This window comes from Trichechus manatus, unplaced genomic scaffold, assembly GCF_000243295.1.
Source record: "Trichechus manatus latirostris isolate Lorelei unplaced genomic scaffold, TriManLat1.0 scaffold00023, whole genome shotgun sequence".
Classification (NCBI taxonomy): Eukaryota; Metazoa; Chordata; class Mammalia; order Sirenia; family Trichechidae; genus Trichechus; species Trichechus manatus.
The window spans coordinates 7,341,642-7,363,245 of record NW_004443959.1 but is presented as its reverse complement, the minus strand read 5'-3'; positions in this window follow the sequence as shown (position 1 = coordinate 7,363,245).

The window sequence follows — 21,604 nt, the reverse complement described above, 5'->3', positions numbered from 1 at the left end:
GAGTGAGGCTAGAAGATCTCAGCAGCTTCATCCATCCTTTAGTTCTAGGACTCAGCGAGTTTCCTACTGTTTCTTTTCATCCACCAAGACCTCGTTGACATGTTTAGGTGCATGGTTTCTACATTGTTCCAAGGTTTAATTACTCTGTACCCCAATTCTACTAATTCTCCTCTATCAACTAGTCTAGCCCAATCTATTATGTATTAGAGGCCTGGACCTCTTCTTACTACCCCCTCTTCAGTAACTGCATTCTAGTGTCTGTACCCTGACTTGGTGTCTAGTTTCAACTGCTTAGGACAGACCCTCTTGATGCTGACTTCCTGCTTGATCTCATGGTACCACCTCTCTGGATGCCCTATCGCTCTGTCCGCTATCTGGTTGACTCCTTGTCTAGCCACCATGCATTACTTCCTTCTCAATGAGTGTTGAGCTTTACTCGGATTTTTCTTCTAACTCTGACACATCATAATGGACATGCCCAGGCCCAGAGTTGGTTAATCCATGATGCCCATCTTACTTGTTGGAAGCAACTGTGTTACATTTGGCCAAATCTTAAGTTAGGACTAAAACATCTCTTATTCTTTCTTCTTTAAACCTCCAGTAAGCCCAGTCCAAAAAATGTTAGTTCGTTGGTTGGTTTCGAGATCAGCAGTTGAAAAACCCAATCAGTTGTACTTTATGGCTGTATGTATGTTGTTAGGTACCATTGAGTCGGTACCAACTCACAGCAACCCTATCTACAACAGAACAAAATATTGCCCAGTCCTGTGGCATCCTCACAATCATTGATATGTTTGAGCCCATTGTTGCAGCTACTGTGTCAGTCCATCTTGTTGAGGGGTCTTCCCCTTTTTCACTGACCCTCTACCAAGCATGATGTCTTTCTCCAGGGACTGGTCCCTCCTGATTACATATCCAAATTAGGTAAGATGAAGTCTTGCCGTCTTCCCTTTTAAGGAGCATTCTGGCTGTACTTCTTCCAAGACAAATTTGTTCGTTCTTCTGGCAGTTCATGATATATTCAATATTCTTCACCAATACCATAATTCAAATGCATCAATTCCTCTTTGGTCTTCTTTATTCATTGTCCAGCTTTTGCATGCATATGAGGCAATTGAAAACACCATGGCGTGGGTCAGGCTTACCTTAGTACTAAAAGTGACATTTTTGCTTTTCAGCACTTCGAAGAGGCCTTTTGCAGTAGATTTGTCCACTGCAATATGTTGTTTGATTTCTTGACTGCTGCTTCCATGGGTGTTGATTGTGGATCCAAGTAAAATGAAATCTTTGATAACTTCAGTATTTTCTCCATTTATCATGATGTTGCTTACTGGTCCAGTTGTGAGGATTTTTATTTTCTGTATGTTAAGGTGTAATCCATACTGATGGCTGTGGTCTTTGATCTTCATCAGTAAGTGCTTCAAGTCCTCTTCACTTTCAGTAATCAAAGTTGTGTCATACGCAAATCACAGGTTGTTAATGAGTCTTCCTCCAATCCTGAAACCTCTTTCTTCATATAATCCAGCTTCTGGGATTATTTGCTCAGCATACAGATTGAATAAGTATGGTGAAAGAATAGAACCCTGATGCACACCTTTCCTGACTTTAAACCATGCAGTATCCCCTTGTTCTGTTCGAGTGACTGCCTCTTGGTTTATGTACAGGTTCCGTATGAGCACAGTTAAGTAGTTCCCAAAACAGGAGCAAGATAAATTGTGAGCGCTCATGTGTTATCACGATCTGTGATCTGGAACAAACGTCAGATGGGAGAAGTTCATTTTCTGCTGCGAGTGGTTGGGGGAGCGGGTAGGTTTCTGTGAGACCCTGAGCGGAGTCTACCCTCACTAATACATGTGAGAGCATTGTCGGGGTGGGGCAGTGGTTGGCTCTAGAGGATATATTTTGCAATAATCAAACTAAGGGAAGAGAAAGGGTAAAAGTTTAGTTTGAGAAAAATGGCTGTTGGGGAGTAATTCTGAACGAATTGAGAAGTCTGTGGTCTAGACTGTCCCCAGACCAGGTCTAGACTTACCCCAGACCAGCCCGCATGGGACTCACATCTGGGACCTGGGGAGAGGGAATTTCTGTGAGAAGCCAGCTCCAAGGAAAAGAGACTAGCAAGAGGCTCTTCCAGGCAGTCCTGCTGGGCAGCCTCTCTTAGATGCTGCACCCTAGGGGAAGATAGTTCTCTGCCCACAGGGAATGCCTCAGCTGGAGCAGAGAATGGAAGGGAGTGAGACAAATCAGCAAACATCTGTCTTGGAAAATGAGAGCTTAGGCTTGGAACAGCTGGAGATACCGCCTCCAAAATTAGAGCCAAAGTCACCAGAAACACGGATGCCTGGTGGTGGCCTAGAGCAGTTGTCCCTAAAAATTACTGATCATATCAGTAAAGATATCTTGAGTAGGTACCCCAAATATATCATATTCTACTTATTTACAAATTATAAACATATGCTACTGTACTAAAATTATTTATATTCTAAATAAAATAGAAATTCAAAAGGATAAAGTAAATATGAAGTAAATGCTATTTTAGAAATAATTGTCATTTATTAACTGTACAAAAGTTTTTTCTCCTAGTAAAATATTATATTTATATTGAATATCTTTATTATTTTTGAAAATCTTGGGGAGTGTTTTATGAGATAGAAATTCAAAAATATGTTTATTTTGATACTGATTTTAATGCTGTCATTGTTGAAAAGATAACTCATAAAGATACCTAGGTTACAATAAAAGAAATACATGGTTGGCTAAACTTATTAAATTATGATGTTCACTTGCATTCTTATCCACCAGTTTTATAAAAACAGGCTTAGAAAGTTCTGTTTCCAAACTTTGAAAGTGTGCAGATATGACGGTTTATAAAGGTGACACATGCTGTTTTAGCAACAAAATCACATCATTTATTTAATAAATGAATATTTACTGAGTACCTACTATGTGCCAAGCACTATTCTGGATGCTGGATTTACAGCAGAGAACAAAATGGACAAAAATTCCTGTTTTCATAGGGCTTATATTCTAGTGGTGAGATCACCAGTGAGCCTCTCTGTCTGCTTCAAAAGATTATCATCATCACTCTGTTGTATTTGAAAAAAATGACAAAGATTCTATTATTTAAGATAACCGTCTGGGCATATATAAGCTGTAGTATGTTGCAATCCATGGAAAGCATGTGAGCAGGTGAGGACGTCACTGCCAACCCCTCGGAGTTGTGGAATGCCCACTGTCTCCTTATGATATCTCTCCTGCCATATGTGTCACCCTTCAGACTCCCAAGGAGGGTGCCAGGGTTAATCCATTACCAAGGCTTAATTCATTATTTTTTAAGATAAAAGATACATAATAACAAAAATCCAATATTGCTTTCTTATACCCCCCAAAATTGAAGCACTCCTAGAAGTGAATACACTCTGTTTTGGAGCCTGCAATCAGGAGATTGGTTTGCAAGAGCATACAGGCACTCCCAGCACTAGTTTGGAGGACTCTTTCTTCCTATAATGGCTAAGGGTGGAGCTCACAAAGATAGCACCTGTATTGTTAGTTATCTTTTTGTGTCTGGGGCAGGGACTGAGTGTGTACACACCATCTTGTCAGCACAGAGCCATGCATGGTGAGGTACCTGCATGGTGAGGTACCTACCTGTAGGCATTTGTTGGTTGTTCAGTAGTTTTTGGCTGGAAACAACACCTAAAAATTGCTAGATCTTTCAGAAAGCACGGACTTCTGGATTTGGGGAATCAGATGTATTACCTGCTGCAAAAGACCTCTTTAAAGTATTAAAAAGCAAAGATATCACTTTGAGGACTAAGGTGCATCTGACTCAAGCCATGGTATTTTCAGTCACCTCATATGGACACCTCAAGCTGGACAATGCATAAAGAAGGACGAAGAAGAATTAATGCATTTGAATTATGATGTTGGCAAAGAATATTGATTATTCATTGGACTGCCAAAAGAACAAATGAGTCTGTCTTGGAAGAAATTCAACCAGAATGTTCCTTAGAAGGGAGGATGATGAGACTTTGTCTCATGTACTTTGGACATATTATCAGGAGGGACCAGTCCATGGAGAAGGACATCATGCTTGGTAAGTAGAGGGTCAGGAAAAAAGGAAGACACTCAGTGAGATGGATTGACACAGTGTCTGCAATGATGGGCTCATGCATAGCAACAATTGTGAGGATGGCCCTGGACTGGGCAGTGCTTTGTTCTGTTGTCCACAGGGTCAGGAGTTGGAACTGACTTGACGGCACTAACAGCAACAACAATCTGTCTGTTATCTGGATTTCCATAGAGACATTTTCTCTCCTTTGGTTTTGTTCTTTGAAGGCCATCATTTGCTGTTTCTTTTTATGCCTTGTGATTTTTTATTGAAACTAGGACATTAGAATATTACAGTGTGTCAGCTTTTAGCATGTGGCTTTCTCAGTTTGCCCAAGTACACAGTGCTTTTGAAAGCGCTAGTTTCTGCAAAAAACTCTCACTTTGGATTCTGCTTCATTTCTTGGGAGTTATTTGTCTCCTTCAGTTGCACCTTTTAGACCTAGCCAATTAGAGGCAGTTATAGACTTTAGTCATTGCTCACCACTCCTTCCTCTACCTTGTGTCAATTTTTACCATTATCCACACCTCTTGCTAGTTTCTATAGTGTCTGCTGTTTGGAGACTCTGGGTCATTCTATGACCTTTTGGGAAGAGAGGATACTACCTTCATGTGACAATGACTGGGAATTGGGCCCATAATATCATCTGCTTATCTCCACCTACTTTTCCTTAAAGATGTTGCTCATAAGTTATCTTCTTTGAGCATCATAACTGGAAAACAGATCAGTGGTTTTGTTATCACTACTGTTAATACAACTGGCTGCTGTCATTTACTAAGTCCCTACTTTGTATCAGCATTTTACATTATCACTAATCTTTGCCACAACCTCACAATATAGGGAGTAGGATATACATTCTACAGGTGTATAAAGTGAGGCTCAGGTATTTACCAGTTAAGTAGAATCATATGAAATTGCCATTTTTTGTATGTCAAAAACGGCAAAATAATGAGTTTTATATGTTTTAGCCTAATGTCTTAATCATACAACATACTTGTTTTTTTTACAGAGTTAAAAAAAATGGTCCCAAGAAAATATTCTTATTTCTTCTAACCAAATATTACTCAGAAAGACACATTAAAAAATACAATAAATTGTTTCAGCACTTCACATATATTAACTCACTCAGTCATCACAACAGTGGGTGCTATTGTTATCCCCATTTTACATAGGAGGAAACTGAGTCACAAAAAGATTAAGTAGCTTGTCCAAGGCCACATATCTAGTAAATGGCAGAAGAAGTTTGGACACCAGCAATCTGGGCTCAGAGTCTGAGCTCTTAGCCTGCAGCATTAGTCTCCTGAGTCTCAGGATAATGTGTTTTTTTCTTGAGTGAGTAGGAGTTTAGGTATCATGGAATTTGGATGAATGGGGGAAAGGAAAGGCACTGACATTACTGAGCACATCCACGATCCTGTGCTAGATCCTTGGTGTACCCTGTCATCTAACTTTCATAGCAGTCTTGTGATGTGGGCAATGATAGCAGAGGAGGAAATTTTTCAGAGGAGGAAAAGTAGGCTCAGAGAGGTTACAGCTCTGGAAGTTAGCACAGCTTGATCTCAAGCCTCTGTGCATCTGACTTCAAAGTTCTGTCTTTACTTACCCTTACTACTTCTGGAGTCAGTACTCTTTCCTTTTATTCACCATATGGTGGAGTTTCTGCTGTGATTGTTTCCAGGAGTACAACAGACCTGCCAACCTCGGTTTACTCCTCCCAGAACCTCTCAACCTCCTACTTTTGCTCTGTTGAGAAGCTGCACTGGCCACTGTGCACTGGTCCTAACTCACAGGGATGCAAATGCCTCTCAGCTTGGGGCTGGAGTTGCCAACAGGGTCTTCTTTCAATTATTTAATCACCATGGAAGGGAACAAAAATGCCTTGTTGAGATCTTAAGTCCCTCAGTTTGTATTTATCTGAGATTATTTACATGGGTTAAAAGGAACTGGCTCAGACTTGGCCTTTGGATGCTCTCCTCTAATCCCCATTAATATTGCATAAAGGTTGCAAATTCCTAGCAATTCCTGACACAGAGACAATAGCAAGGAGTAGCAACTTATCTTTTCCACCCTGTCACCACACTTGAATTTCTGGTTAACAAAGCCAGGAGTCTGGATGAAAAGATTCTCTGCTGTTTAGGAAGCATAGTGTTATGGAAAGCTACTAGCAAAAGGAATGTTACAAAAAATGCTAATCTATTTAATTAGTTAATTTACTGATTAAAATTTTAATTTTGAGGCAATTATAGATTCACCTACAGTTACAAGAAATAACACAGAGATTTCATGTACCCTTCACCCAGTTTCTCCCAATGGCACCAATTTGAAAAACTATAGTATAATGTCACAACATTGATATAGTCGATATACAGAATAGTTCCATCACTACAGGGATCCCTTGTGTTGTTCTTTTATAGCCATAACTACTTCCCTCTTGCCCCTGCCCACCCTCCATCTTGCTGTCCCTGACCCCTGACAACCACAAATCTGTTCTATATTTCTCTGTAATTTTGTCTCTTCAAGAATGTTATATAAGTAGAATTATACAGTATGTGACCTTTTGGAATTGGCTTTTTTCATGTGCCATAATTCCTTGGAGATTTCATCTAAGTTGTTTCAATTATCAATATTTTGTTCCTTTTTATTTCTGAGTAGTGTTCCATGGTATGGATGTACCACAGTTTGTTTAACCATTCACACATTGAAGGACATCTGAATTGTTTCCAGTTTTTGGCTATTATGAATAAAGATGGTGTGCATACTTGTATACAGGTTTTGGTGTAAACATAAATTTTAATTTCTCTGGGATAAATGCCCAAGAGTGCAATGGCTGGATCTTATGGCAGTTACATGTTTACTTTTATATGTGCTTATATGCCAAACTGTTTTCCAGAGCAGCTGTATCATTTTGTATTCCCACCAGCAATGTATGAAAATCCAATTTATCTGCATCCTCACTAGAATTTCATGTTATCATTATTTTTAATTTTAGTTGTTCTGATAGGTGAGTAGTGGTATCTTATTGTGGTTTTAATTTGCATTTTTCTATTGACCAATGATGCTGAACATTTTTTCATGGGGTTTACTTGCTGTCTGTATGTCTTCTTCGGTGAAATGTCTCTTCATATCTTTTGCCTATTTATTTTATTGTTGAGTTAGAGAGTTCTTTTATATATTCTGCAGCCTCTCTTTTTGCCTGATACGTGGTTTGCAAGTATTTTCTCCCATCCTGTAGCTCTTATCTTTTTATCTTTTCATTCTCTCAATGGGGTGTTTGTAGAGCAAAACTTTTACATTTTGATGAAGTCCAATTTGTCATTTTTTCATTTTATGGATTGTGCTTGTGGTATCAATTCTAAGAACTCTTTACCTAGCCCTAGATTCTAAAGATTTTCTCTTATGTTTTTTTCTAGAAGTTTTATAGTTTTACATTTTATATGTCAGTCCATGATCCATTTTGCTTTAGTTTTTGTATAAGGTGTAAAGGTTTAGCTCAGTTTTTTTTTTTGCTTATGGTTGTCCAGTTGTTCCAGCACCATTTGTTCAAAAGGCTGTCTTTCTCCATTGAATTGCTTTTGCCTTGATTTATTTTAACGTTTTAAAAATTGATGAATTTTATTAACGATTCAAATAAACTGGGCCATGAAAGAAGTCCTTGGGGGATGCGAAGGGTTTGCACTTGACTGGTAACCTAAAGGTTGGTGGTTAGCAAAGACACAAGGAAAATATTAGCCCAAGAGACAGAAAGGGCCACGTAAACCAGAGACTCCATCAGCCTGAGACCAGAAGAACTACATGGTGCCTGGCTACCACCAATGACCCCCCGACAGGGAACACGACAGAGTCCCTGACGGAGCAGGAGAAAAGTGGGGTGCAGAACTCAAATTCTAGTAAAAAGACCAGATTTAGTGGTCTGACTGAGACTGGAGGGACCACGGAAGACATGGCCCCTGGACTCTCCATTAGCCCAGAACCAAAACCATTCCCAAAGCCAACTCTTCAGACAAATTAGACTGGACTATGAGACATGAAATGATACTGGTGAAGAGAGTGATTCTTAGCTCAAGTAGATACATGAGACTAAATGGGCAGCTCCTGTCCGGAGGTGAGATGAGAAGGCAGAAAGGGACAGGAGCTGGTTGAATGGACATGGGAAATCTCGGGTGGAGAGGAGGAGTGTGCTGTCACATTATAGGGAGAGCAGCTAGGATCACATAGCAAAGTGTGTATAAATTTTTGTATGAGAAACTGACTTGATCTGTAAACTTTCACTTAAAGCACAACGAAAAAAAAGTAAACTCATTTATTCAGTACATCTTTATTGAGTGCCTGCTATTTGCTAAATAGCTTTCCTGAAAACAATTTATACTATTCCGTTAAATCCTTTTTTGTAAAGCAAAAGCAACCTGTGCGAATGATCACAATTCCATGGAAAACTTGGCAATGGACACTGGTGAAGGTTGCACAACATGATTAGTGTAATTGGTGTCACTGAATTGTACATGTAAAAAATGTTGAAATGGAAAATGTTGTATGATGTATATTTTTACAACAATAAAAAAAAATCGCATTTCCAAAAAAAAAAAAGTTGGTAGTTAGAACCCACCCAGTAGCGCTGTGGAAGAAGGGCTTGAAGATCTGCTTCCGTGAAGATTACTGCCAAGAAAACTCTTTGGAGCAGTTGTGCTTTGTAAGATATGGGTTTGCCATGAGTCAAAATTGACTCAACCGAAACAAATTTTGATTTGGCCTATGAAAGTAGCTAAAGTTTACACGGTAAATTTGAGATGTTTGTATAGCTAATTCTATGCTTCAAGATAACAATAAAGGCAGTGCAGCTTAGGGACGCTGTGGGTTAGGACTTGATGTGGTTAAGTGGAGATGTGAGTCAGGGCATGGGGAATCTGGGTGGGTGGTGGGAGTCTAAGTTCCTGTGGAGTTTTACTGCTGTTGAGCTGGGTAGCTTCCTCTCCAGAGAGGGGTGGTGACACTTAGTGTCCTGGAGCCAGTCTGGGCACGCTGACCTGTGGGGTGGAGTTGACCTTGTGGTAGGCACGGGCATGACTGGTCTACAGTCCCACTTTGTCTCCTCTGTCATTTGCAGATGTGCCTGATCTGTTGTTGACTCACTTCAGCTGTCAGCTCTGTTGAGGTGCTCCCCCCACCCAACTGGCTTCTGGCAGGTGACTATTTCAAAGCCTGTGTTTAGAACACATGGACCTGAAGTATTATTTTTGAAGTGTGGGGTTAAATTTAAAAAAAATTATCGTTATCATTTAAACATGTTTTGTTACACAAATGTGTTCATTGGAGAAAAAACTGAAAGCACAGTTAAGCAAAATTCACCTGTCATCCTCGTATCCCAGGGTAAGCCCTGTGAACATAAAATTATTTTAGAAGGAAGGTTGTCTTTTTTTTTAATTTCTTTCAAAAAACTCCCTTCTCACTCCAGCTGGTCCATGAAGACACAAAACTGGTTTAGGGGGGTGGGGGGAAGAAAGACATCTGTCCTTCATTGGTTGAATCTGGAGAGAATTTTTGACCTGCTGACCATCTTGCAAATGAGGTCTTTGTGTGCGAGTGCAGAGGTCAGGCCTGAGAAAAGCAAGGATATCAAAAGGTGGAGAGCGTAAATGGATGGCTGTGGCCAGTCCTGCCAGAATAATCTTTTGTTTCCTCTGGTCGGCTGTCCAGGATGATGGCTGAAGACATCAAAGACATGTTGAAACACTGTTATCTGGCCCTGTCCTTTGCTGGGACTGTGTAAGGGGTCTCCCCACAGGGAACCCTGGGAGAGCAGAGCTCCGAGCTGTAGTCGCTGCAGTTGAGCTGTTTGTTCTGAGCAAGAACTGGTCAATAATATTTGCATTAGCCATTTAAGTCATGCTTTCTGTTTTGTTCTGGGGGAAATTTATTTACCTATTTGATTAAAAGATTAAAAAGCATTCCTTCCAGTTTCAAAAATTGTTTGTGCTAATAGCAGAAAACATAAAACAGAGAAAAACAAAACAAAAACCTAACTCTTGCACCTAGAAATAACCATTGTTAGCATTTTCGGGAGCGTTCTTTCTAATGTGCATATAGAATATAAATTTTACAAAAAATGCTATCATACAGTACATACAGTTTTCCCGTAAGTCTACTGGGAACATTTATCCGTGTTATTAGTATATCCATGTCATATTCTTTTACAACGTGACATTTGATATCTGCAGAATATTATCATATGCTTGTAACATAATTTTCTTTACATTATAAAGCTGTTGCTTTAAAAAGATTTAAATGATATTTGTTGCTTTTTTCTGATTAGAAGAGTATCCTTACTGTAGTAATTGTTGTGTACTGTTGGGTGGATTCTGATTCATAGTGACCCTATATGACGGAGTAGAACTGCCCCCCCCATAGGGTTTCTAAGGCTGTAATTTTTATGGAAGCAGACTGCCACATCTTTCTCCCATGGAGCGGCTGGTGGGTTCGAATGACCACTTGCAGTGAACAGCTGAGTGCTTAACTATTAGTCAGGGCTCCTTATTGTAGCAACTAGAACATTTTAAATAGAATTACCTCCTTTGCTTACAGGAACGATTCGAAGTATCTTTCACCTAACAGATTGTTAATTTGTTAGATAAAAAATGGTTCCAGTTGTTCTGGAAGGGGAACCTTGGGGATTTACTCAGCTGTGATGAGCAAGTAACGGGTACTTTACATCTTTATGGCAGGGAATGAATATCTGTAAGGTTGCTTACCACACTGTGGCATCTCTGTAGGAGCAAGTCTGAGTAAGCGGAACAGCAAATAGGTCCCCGGCTCGTTTTCCTAAGCCAACTTTTGGTGAAGAAACCAGAAGAGGAGAGAAATCAGAGACTACTGAGCATCTACTGTTGGATTTAAATGTTAATATCTTGGATTGAATTGTGTTCCCCAAAAATGTGTAATAACTTGGCTAGCCCATGATTCCCAGTTCTGTGTGATTGTCCACCATTTTGTCATCTGTGGTGATTTTCCTATGTGTTGTAGATCCCACCTCTGTGATATTAATGAGATGGAATTAGGGGCAGTTATGTTAATGAGGCAGGACCCAATCTACAAGATTAGGTTGTGTCTTAAGTCAGTCTCTTTTGAGATATAAAAGAGAAGCGAGCAGAGAAGAGCAGAGAGATATGGGGACCTCATACCACCAAGAGAGAAGCACCAGGAGCATAGCATGTCCTTTTTGACAAATACCTACTGCCATGTGTCCATCATTACAGTATCACACAGAATGATTTTGCTGCCCTAAATATGCCCTGTGCTCCACCTAGTCATCCACCCACCCTGAATCCCTGGCAACCACACTGATCTTTTTATTCTCTGAGGTTTTGCCTTTTCCAGGATGTCATACAGTTGGAATCATCTAATATGTAGCTTTTTCAGACTGGCTTTTTTCAGTAAGCACTATGCATTTAAAGTTCCTCCATGTCTTTTTTGACTTGACAGCTCACTTCTTTTATCACTGAGTAACACTCCATTGTGTGAATGTATGACAGTTTGTATATTCATTCACTTATTGAAGAGCATCTTGGTTGCTTCAAGTTTTTGTCAATTATAAATAAGGCTGCGATAAACATTCATGTACAGGTTGTTGTGTGGACATAGTTTTCAGTTCATTTGGGTAAATACCTAGGAGCACAATTACTGGATCCTGTGGCAAGCCTATGTTGAACTTTGTAAGAAATTGCTAGACAGATTTCCAAAGTGGCTGTACCATTTTGCAATGAATGAGAGTTCTGTAGTTCCACATCCTCACCAAACCAGCATTTGATGATGTCAGTGTTTTGGATTTTGGCCATTCTAATAGGTATGGAGCCCTGGTGGTGCAGTGGTTAAGAGATTAGCTGCTAACCAAAAGGTTGGCAGTTTGAATCCACCAGCTGCTCCTTGGAAACCCTGTGGGTTAGTCCTCCTCTGTCCTGTATGGTCACTATGAGTTGGAATTGACTCAACAGCAATGGGTTTGGTTTGGTTTGGCTTTAATGGGTAAGTAGTGGTATCTCGTTGTTTTAATATGCAGTTCTCTGTATGATGTTGAGCATCTTTTTATAGCTTATTTGCCATCTGTTTGCCATCTTTGGTGTTTGTTCAGACCTTTTGACCACTTTTTTTTTTTTTTAATTGTACTTCAGGTGAAGGCTTACAGAACAAATAATTTCTCATGAAACAGTAGTACACATATTGTTTTATGACATTGGTTAACAACCCCACAACATTTGACCACTTTTTAATTGGATTGTTTGTTTTCTTATTGTTGAATTTCAAGAGTTCTTTGTATATTTTGGATACAAGTCCTTTACCAGATATTTGTTATATAAATATTTTCTCCCAGTTGGTGGCTTATCTTTTCAGTCCCTTAGTATTCTTTTTTTTTTTTTAAATTCATATTTGGACTGAGCTGACTTTCTGCTTCTTAAAGTCTGCATTTCCTTTTCAGCTTACAGAACCAGTACACTTTGGGCCTTCCTCAGTTTATGTATTTGCTTCTTTAGTAGTTTATCCAAATAAAGATAATAATTATAAATATGATGAGAATATTTATTGACTTCAGACATTTTACCAGGTACTTTATATGTATCTACACTAGTTTGTACATTATTTTATCTGTAGCATCTAATATAGTGTTGGCACATAGCTGGTTGAATGAATAAATAATTTAATTATTATAACAAGCCTATGTATCTATTGTTTCGAGTGCTTAAATTTTTTTGTCATAAATGGTATCATACATATCCATATTATTGATAGACCTAGTTCATTTTAGCTGTTGTTTGGTGTTCTGTGGTACAAATATATCACATTTTATTTTTTATCCATCCCCCTAATGATAGACATTTAGATTGTTTACTGTTTTATAATATTGTGGAAAACATTGCTCTAAACATTCTTTTATGTCTCTGTGCACAGGGAGGGGTAGGATTTCTGGGTCATGTTGTATATACACCTCTGCCAAATTGCTCACTAAAATGGCTATACTAATTTTCATTTCCGTTAGTGGTATATGAGGGTCCCCTTTCCCCACTTATTTGCCAACATTTAATATTGTCAGACTTCCTAAATTTTACCACTCTGACAGGTGTGGAGTGGTTGTTTAAACTTGATTTCTGGTGAGGTTGCACATCTCTGGTTTTCTTCGTATTAGCAGAGCAAGCTAAGCTTTCTGTTTATTGCACATTACATACTCTGACTTTAAATAAGTTTTTCATCATATTTCAGCATTACGTTTTAATTACGAAGCCCCTTTGTATGCCAGACATAATAGTTTATGCTTCTTTATTAGCTCTGAGCAACAGCTACCCTGCAATATAGGTATTATCCACCTTTATAGGGAAGGAAACTGAAGCTAAGAGAGACTAAGGAATTCTTTAAATCCAAATTCCATCGTGCTTTGCCTTTACTTAAAACTCTTCTAAGAACTTGCCGTTGCCCTTGGGGTAGAGATCGCACCCTCAGCAATGCCTGCTGTACTCTCCCTGTCTCTCCAGGCGCTTCCCCTCACTCTGGGCTCTAGTTGCACTAGATGGTCCCGGAGCCTTTGCACATGCCAGTTCCTTCCTCCCGGAGCCTCCCCCATCTCACGTCCTCAGTGACACCTTCTCAGACCCGCTCATCTGTGTTGGGCTACTTTGTTTTTATTCTCAATATCTTTGGATTTTTCTTTCCTGGACCTTTTCACTGTGCATTATTACCTATTTGTGTGATTATTTGATTAATGCTTTTTTCCTCCACTAGACAGAGGATGCGGCTTGAGAGCAGGAACTGTTTTGTTCACCTTGAACCTGACACTGTGCCTGGCACGTAATAGGTGCTTAAAGCATATTGGCTGAATATGTAATAATGGCATACATGTATGTGTGTATATGTACCCATTTATGTAGTATATGTATATACATGTAAATATACACGCATGTATAACACATGTATAGACATACATATATACATATGTGTGGCTGTGTTTGTGTATGTCTCTGTATAAATAAATATCCGTATCTTGATATAATCCAGGCGTTCTTTTAAGCACATTATGTACTTTAATTCTCATGACAATCCAATGATGTAAGTACATGACTATCCCCATTTTACAGATGAAGAGATGGAAGCACAGAGAGGATAAGTAACTTACCCAAGTTCATCAAGTGGCAGATACAGGAATCCTACCCAGGCAGTGTGGCTCCAGGCTCAGTGCTTGTCGTGGATTGAATTGTGTCCCCCCAAAAATGTGTGTATCGACTTGGCTGGGTCATGATTCCCAGTATTGTATGATTGTGTACCATTTTATAATCTGATGTGATTTCCTTATGTGTTGTAAACTCTATCACTGTGATGTCATAAGATGGATTAGCGGCAGTTATATTGATGAGGTATACAAGATTGGATAGTGTCTTAAGCCAATCTCTTTTGAGATATAAAAGAGAGAAGCAAGCAGAGACACACGGGAACCTCACACCTCCAAGAAAGCAGTGCTGGGAGCAGAGCATGTCCTTTGGACCTGAGGTTCCTGTACTGAGATGCTCCCAGACCAAGGGAAGACTGATGCATCACAAGGACCTTCCTCCAGAGCCGACAGAGAGAGGGGGCCTTCTCCTGGAGCTGATGCCCTGAATTTGGACTTGTAGCCTACTGGACTGTGAGAGAATAAATTTCTCTTAGTTAAAAGCCATCCACTTGTGATATTTCTGTTATAGCAGCACTAGATGACTAAGACAGCACTGTTCCTCATATGCCTCTCACCGAATGCAGTGGTGGGATTCAAACTCAGGTCTAATTGCACAGCTCAAGCTCCTTTCACTGAAGCAGCACTGGACCTGGGGCTAGATCCCATAGGATTTATCTTTTATTTTTATGTTAGAACCAGGATAACATCAGTTAAAAATGTTGGGAAAATAGAGGAAAAAAAAATCACTCGAATCCTACTATTCAACACATCAGTAATCATTCTCTGTATTCCAGCCATTACAGCCTCTTTCCATATGTATTTTTATATAGTTTCAATCTATTTAAAATTATTTCGTTAACATATTTCCAAGTGATTGCATTGTTTCTGTCATTTTCCGTTTCAGGGGCCACACAATTCTGCAGTCGACCACGAACCTTAAGATCAAAACATTCAATAATGGTAGCCGGGCACTATCCAGTTCTTCTGGTCTCATGGCAGAGGAGGCATGAATTGTTTAATCTTAATTTTGGTATCTTGGTTTCTCTTGTTTCTGATAAATCATTAGCAAAAGGAGAAAAGATAGAATTAGGTGGATATATCCTATTGATAGTGAAAGAAAATATTGTTCTTGGATTTGCTAAGCTAGAATTTTATTTCATTTTTCCCTCTTTGTTTTATGTATCTGGAGAGGCCTCATTGGATGAAAGAAGTATATTCCCTAAATGAAAAGGGAGAGTGAGAGACCTTCTTACTGAAAATCTACCAAATGCTTTATAAACCTTATATTAATTTTAGAAAATTAATCTCAATTTTAATTCAGGGGTGCAGGTATGTTTTCTCTCTTACATATGGGGAAACAGGCTCAGAGAGGTTAAGTTACTTGTGTAAGTCTGCACAGCCAGTAAGTGGCAGAGCCAGGAGAAATCTCTGACTCCAAAGCATGAGCTGCTCCCACCACACCCGCCAACCCTCAGGGAACACCTTCATGGCCAGGTCCTCACGAGCAAAGCAGAGTAGAAGAACACAGTTTTCTCTTTGCTGCCAAGCAAACCAGGAAAAGAAGTGTAGTATTTCATGTCTTTCCTGGGGAAAGAGACTTGGAAAGAATGGAGAAGCGGACAAGTCCAGTCAGAGCGCTTGGTTCAGGTTTAAGGAAAGAGGAGCCATCATTACCGCCTCACAGATAAGAGCCTACACATTCCTGATAATTGGCTTGTGCCTTAAGTCAGAGATGACCCCCCAGCCACCCTTGTGGTTTTTTTAAGGTTTCTGAAAGTATCATTTACTCTTCCATTGGATTTCCCCAGAAATCTGTGCACTTGTTTACTAATGACCAACTTTTGTGGAAAAAGAAGGATTGAAAACAGTAATAGACTACTTTGGGGAAAGAGTTCCTGAAAACCAATGACAAGAGCCGCTTTCTTACCGAGGTATTTGTTGGCATAGCAGAGACCATCAGAGTCTGCAAGCCAGAAAATGCTAGTCTTGGAGCAGCAACCACTTAGTATCTTAAAATTTCATTTAAGTCTTGATATATCTTCATGGAATTATGTCTTTTAACTTTTTATTTTGATACAATATAATTTTTGCAATTATTAATCAAAAACATTTCCAGATCTCTGTATTATATCATGAGTTAGAGAAAGGGACACGTAGATCGAGATCATGGTCAATAATTTTCTTCAGGAAATTCAGTATTAACAAACCAAAAAACAAATTACAACAAACAGTGAAAGTGTTCAAACGTACTTGTAAACAGACACATTCAATGTAAAGCAATAGTAAGGTACTCTGTAAAAACTATTAAGTCAGAAAAATGATAATAGTGTTGGCAAAGTTTCATGGTGATGCAATGGGTGCAGAGATGCAGAGTGATTTACTTTTGGTTCTACAAGAAGTGACAAGGCTGGATATCAGAACCCCCTGAGTTTGTTTATTTATGTAACAAATATTAACTGAATACTTGGAGCATGTCAGGCCTTGGGGACAGACTGGTGAGCCACACCCATGTGAGCCCTGTGCTCATGGAGTGTTTAGCTGAGTGGAGGAGACAGACTTTATCAAACAATTGCAATATGAATGGACAGGGAGGTACCTACTCTGATTAAATGAAAGTTCCTCTAGAGCAGAGAGCTAAGAAACTTGACCTGGACTGGAACTTGATCTGAAGATGAGTTGGAGGTAACGGTGTGAGGTTGGGGAGGGCAGTGTGTTCTGACAAAGTGAACTACCTGCTCGTTTGCCTTGTGGTAGAAGAGGGCGCAGCCTGTGGGCAGGTGCCCTAGGGAAGGCAATATCTGGAGGGTGGAAATGTGTAGTGGAGCTGTGGGTGGGGCATGTAGGAGCCTGCCCAGGCTGTCATTTCAGGGTTGGTTAAGGATTAAGGAGTTTAACCTCAGACAATGGGAAGCTCCTGCAGAGGTTTAAGGGGAAGTGGGAGTGGAGTGAGGTGGTCAGAGCCGTGGGTCTGACCCCAGATTCTGTGTCCTTCCCAAGCTGCCCCTAAAAACTTGATGCTGTCTGTGAAGGTTTTCTTCCAGGCTTTTAAATGCAGAAGCAGATGTTCCGAACGAGGGGGCAGTGTCTTACCCTCTTTTCAAAGCTGACAGGTGGCCTTCCTGGGCACCTCCGGTGGAGATTTATCCGTGCGGGTTGGGAGTCAATTGTGAGCTTTTCCAGGTAGTGACTGTGCTTGGTATTTCCATGGTGCCTCTGCTCTAATGCAAGACTCTTAGCACTGAGAGAATTTGGGGTGCCAAGGAGAGTTAATAGGGCTACCTCCCCACTTTTGCTTATCCACCTCCTCCCCATTTGAAAGTCCAGCAGAGTCCTAGGTCTTCTGAGAAACCTTCACCAAGTTTGCAAATGTTCACTGGTCTCTCTTCTCCTCTGTTTGAAGCTTATTGTCTATACTACACAATTTGGGGAAAAGGCAGTATTAAATTTAACAGCATTGACACATGCAAGCCCTACATTCTTGATGGCACAGTAGGAGGAATCTAATATGCACTCCCCAACTAGTAGACTTGTCAGGTAAAGAAATCCTTTGCATACTTTTGTGAACCAAAGTACGTGGCAAGCAGTTGATATGCTACATACATACACTGCTAGAAAGAAGCCAAACCCAGTCTCTTCCATGTTGTCCTAAAATCCAGGTCTCCTGACTCCAGGTTGTTTGATGAATTAAGGAACCAAATCAGAGGGTCTAACATTCATAGATGCTGAAATAACTTCACATTTTCTGACTCCCCATCCAGTTCACCACCCTGAGTTGTATAAGATAGAGAGCTCCTTCTCCCCCACCCCCGGTCTTCTTCCTTTCCTTTGTTGGTAGTGTGTGGGGGTAGGGGTAGGTAGACATCTGTACAGTACTTGAAGGAGGGCAATAGAGTATCTCTTCCATTAGCAGAGGCGAATAGAACAAGGGCTCTACATCATTTACTTACTCAGACATTCCCAGATGAGTTACAGGGCTCGATCTTTGGGCACAGGCATTTTCTCAAGACTGTCAAGTGGCTGTATAATTAAGAAGATACATGTCTGTGTCCTCACCCTTAGGGTCAGTTGGTAGATTAAATTCATTTAATATTGAAAAGGCCAAGTAGGAGAAGCATACGTGTCCACACATAAGGGCCCTGCTTTCTCCATAAGCCTGTGTCGGCTGTGGTGTCAGGAGTCAGGAGTCCCAGGTAGTCGGTAGGATTTCCTTGGGCTTTCCAGGGAACCTCTTTGGAAAGGAATTCCCTAATCTATAAAATGAGAAGATGATACTAGGTGATATATTCACATATGTTTAAACTCTTAACATTCTTTGTGAACATCATCTATGTTCTGTGAACATCACTTATGTTAAGCTCTAACATTCTCTGTGAACATCATCTCTGTTCTATGACTATCACCTATATTCAGCTCTAACATTCTCTATGAACATCATCTCTGTTTTGTGAACGTCACCTATATTCAGCTCTGACATTCTCTGTGGCCTGGGAGTAGTTTTACAGGCCACAGTGAATCATCTAGTGCATTCTTTCCTCAAGCTGTATGTGATGGTTAAGGTTGTGTGTCACCTTGGCTGGGCCATGATTCTCAGTGGTTTGGCAGTTATGTAATGATGTAGTTTGGCAGTTATGTAATGATGTAGTCATCCTCCATGATGTGATCTTATGTGATCAGCTAGTCAGTTGTAAGGGGAGTTTCCTTGGGGTGTGGCCTGCATCCAGTGTATACATGTGAATGTTCTGGCAAAGCTTGCTTGCTTGCTCTGGATCCTGCATCTGGCTTGTCATCATCTGACCTCCCGTTCTCAGGACTTGAGCCTGCAGCCTGCTGTATTGCCTGCCAGTCTTGGGATTCATCAGCTTCCATAGCCTGTGGGCCAGCAGCCTGCTGTCTTACCTGCTGATCTTGGAATTCATCAGCCTCTGCAGCCTGTGAGCCAGCAGACTTCCATATTATACACCTGCCGATCTTGGATTCATCAGCTTCCACAGCCCGTGAGCCAGCGGCCTGCTGCCTGACCTGCATGTCTTGGGTTTATCAGCCCCTGCAGTATGTGAGTCAAGAGAAGCCTCCGCCTGACGCCTGACCATGGACTTGGGACTTGCCAGCCTCTACAACTTCGTGAGCCATTTCCTTGAGATAAATCTCTCCATATTTATATGCTTCACTGGCTTTGCGTCTCAGGAGAACCCAGCTTAGGGCTCTGTGGTTGAGTGTATGCTGGGATTTCCTATCCTTAAGAAGCTTGATTTGGATGCTTGGAAGCTTAGATATGTAAGCAGGTAGTTATAATACAGGTGAGCCAGGGCTGTAATGGGCCATGGTGCATGGAGAGGGTTTATCTGGGACTGAGCCTGTGTTAATAGCCAAAGGGGAAACAACCACTCCTTTTTCTCCTCAGTAAGGCCAGTGATGACAACCCCTCAGGCACATGAAGCAATGCTTCTCTTCCCATGATTGGGTCTCCTGGACAGGCATTTCTACCTTTCCAGATCAGTGGTATTTTATTAATTAGGTAATAAGAAACCTACTGTGGAAAATGGAGAAATTACGAGTTTTATTTGGTGTATTTATTATTTTCCCATTAGACTGGATGCCTTTGCAGTTGGTTAGGAATTGAACATGGCTTTCTCCAAAGTAGATAGAAATGATTATATAGTCCTCCTTCATTCATTTTTTTGAAAGTTCATTATGTTAAAATATTGTGAGAAGTGCTGGGGAGGAAAAAAAAGTATGGCCTGAGGCTTACAATTTGGTTGGTAGGATAAAATAAGATGTGTGTACAAAAAAGTAAAAGGCAAAGTAGAAGGGGATAAAAATATCATAAGTGTATTATGGAAATGAAGGGACGGGAAGGAGCCCTTTGGACTGGAAATGTCATGGAGAACTTCATGGAGAAAGGCTATTTGAGCTAATACTTCAGAGAGAGGTCGTACAGGTGGCGCTCTGTATCCACGGTGTCTTAGGCTGGGTCCTCTAGAGAAGCAAAATTAGTAAAGCATATAAATATATATAAAGAGAGATTTATATCAAGGAAATGGCTTACACAATTATAGAAGCTGGAGCATTCCAAGTCCATGGGTCCGGATAGAGGCCTCTCCTGATTCATGTAGCTGCAGGGGCTGGCGAACTCAAGATTGGCAGGTCAGAGAGCAGGGCTATTGCTCACAGGTTGTGAAGATCAGCAGATCCCACAATCGGCAAGCAAGACGGCAGGTAAGCTGTTAGCTCAAGTCCCAAGAACTGGAGGTCAGACGAACAGGAGCCAGCTGCAGGATCCAGAGTGTGTAAAAGCTCACGAGCCTTGCCAGAAAGTCCACTTTTATTTGATGCAGGCCACACCTCCAAGGAAACTCCCTTTCAACTAATTGGTTACTCACAGCAGATCCCATCATAGAGGTGATCACATTATCTCAAATCTCATCATGGAAGTGATCACATCATCATATGACTAGCAGAGTATATCATAACTGCCAAACCACTGAGAATCATGGCCCAGCCAAGCTGACACACAACCTGAACAATTACACTCGGGTTCTGCATCCATGGATTCAGCCAACCATGGATTCAACCAACCACAGATCGAAAATATTTGAAAAAAGAAAATGTTATGTTCTTGTTGACATTGACCATGTAGTTAGGCCTATGATGGTTGCGTCTGTACTGAACACGTACAGACTTTTTTTTCTTATCATTATTCCCTAAACAGTACTATGTAATAACTATTTACGTAACGTGTACATTGTATTAGGTATTATAAATAATCTAGAGATGATTTAAAGTACACGGGAGGATGTACGTAGGTTATATGCAAATATGATGCCTTTTTACTTAAGGAACTTGAGCATCGGCAATTTTGGTATTCTCGGGGGTCCTGGGACCAGTCCCCTCCAGATACCGAGGGAGAGTTGTATTGGGACTCAAGAGGAAGAAAGGACATTCCGATTTTTGTATGAGTAAAAATTTAAACGTCAAAATGTTTTTTACTAAAATTATGTGTTAACTTTATGTCTTCAGTTTTGCTTTATAGATAGGGTTAACAGTGATGAAGCCCGTGTGAGTCTCTGTTTTTCCATCTACAAGTGAGAGCTGGACTAGGTGATTGCCGAGATGTCATTTCAAGGCAGGTTTCATTTATACTGTTCTAGATGAGCAAATTGAGGCAGAGCAGTTAGAATGAGGAGGAGGGGACCAGCTCTACCGCTGCTGCCACCACTACCTCTAGCTGCTGGGTATTTGGTTCTTGTTATGTGCCAGGCATGGTTTTAAGCATGTTGTACTCATTGTTTTTAATCCTCACAAAAACCTTG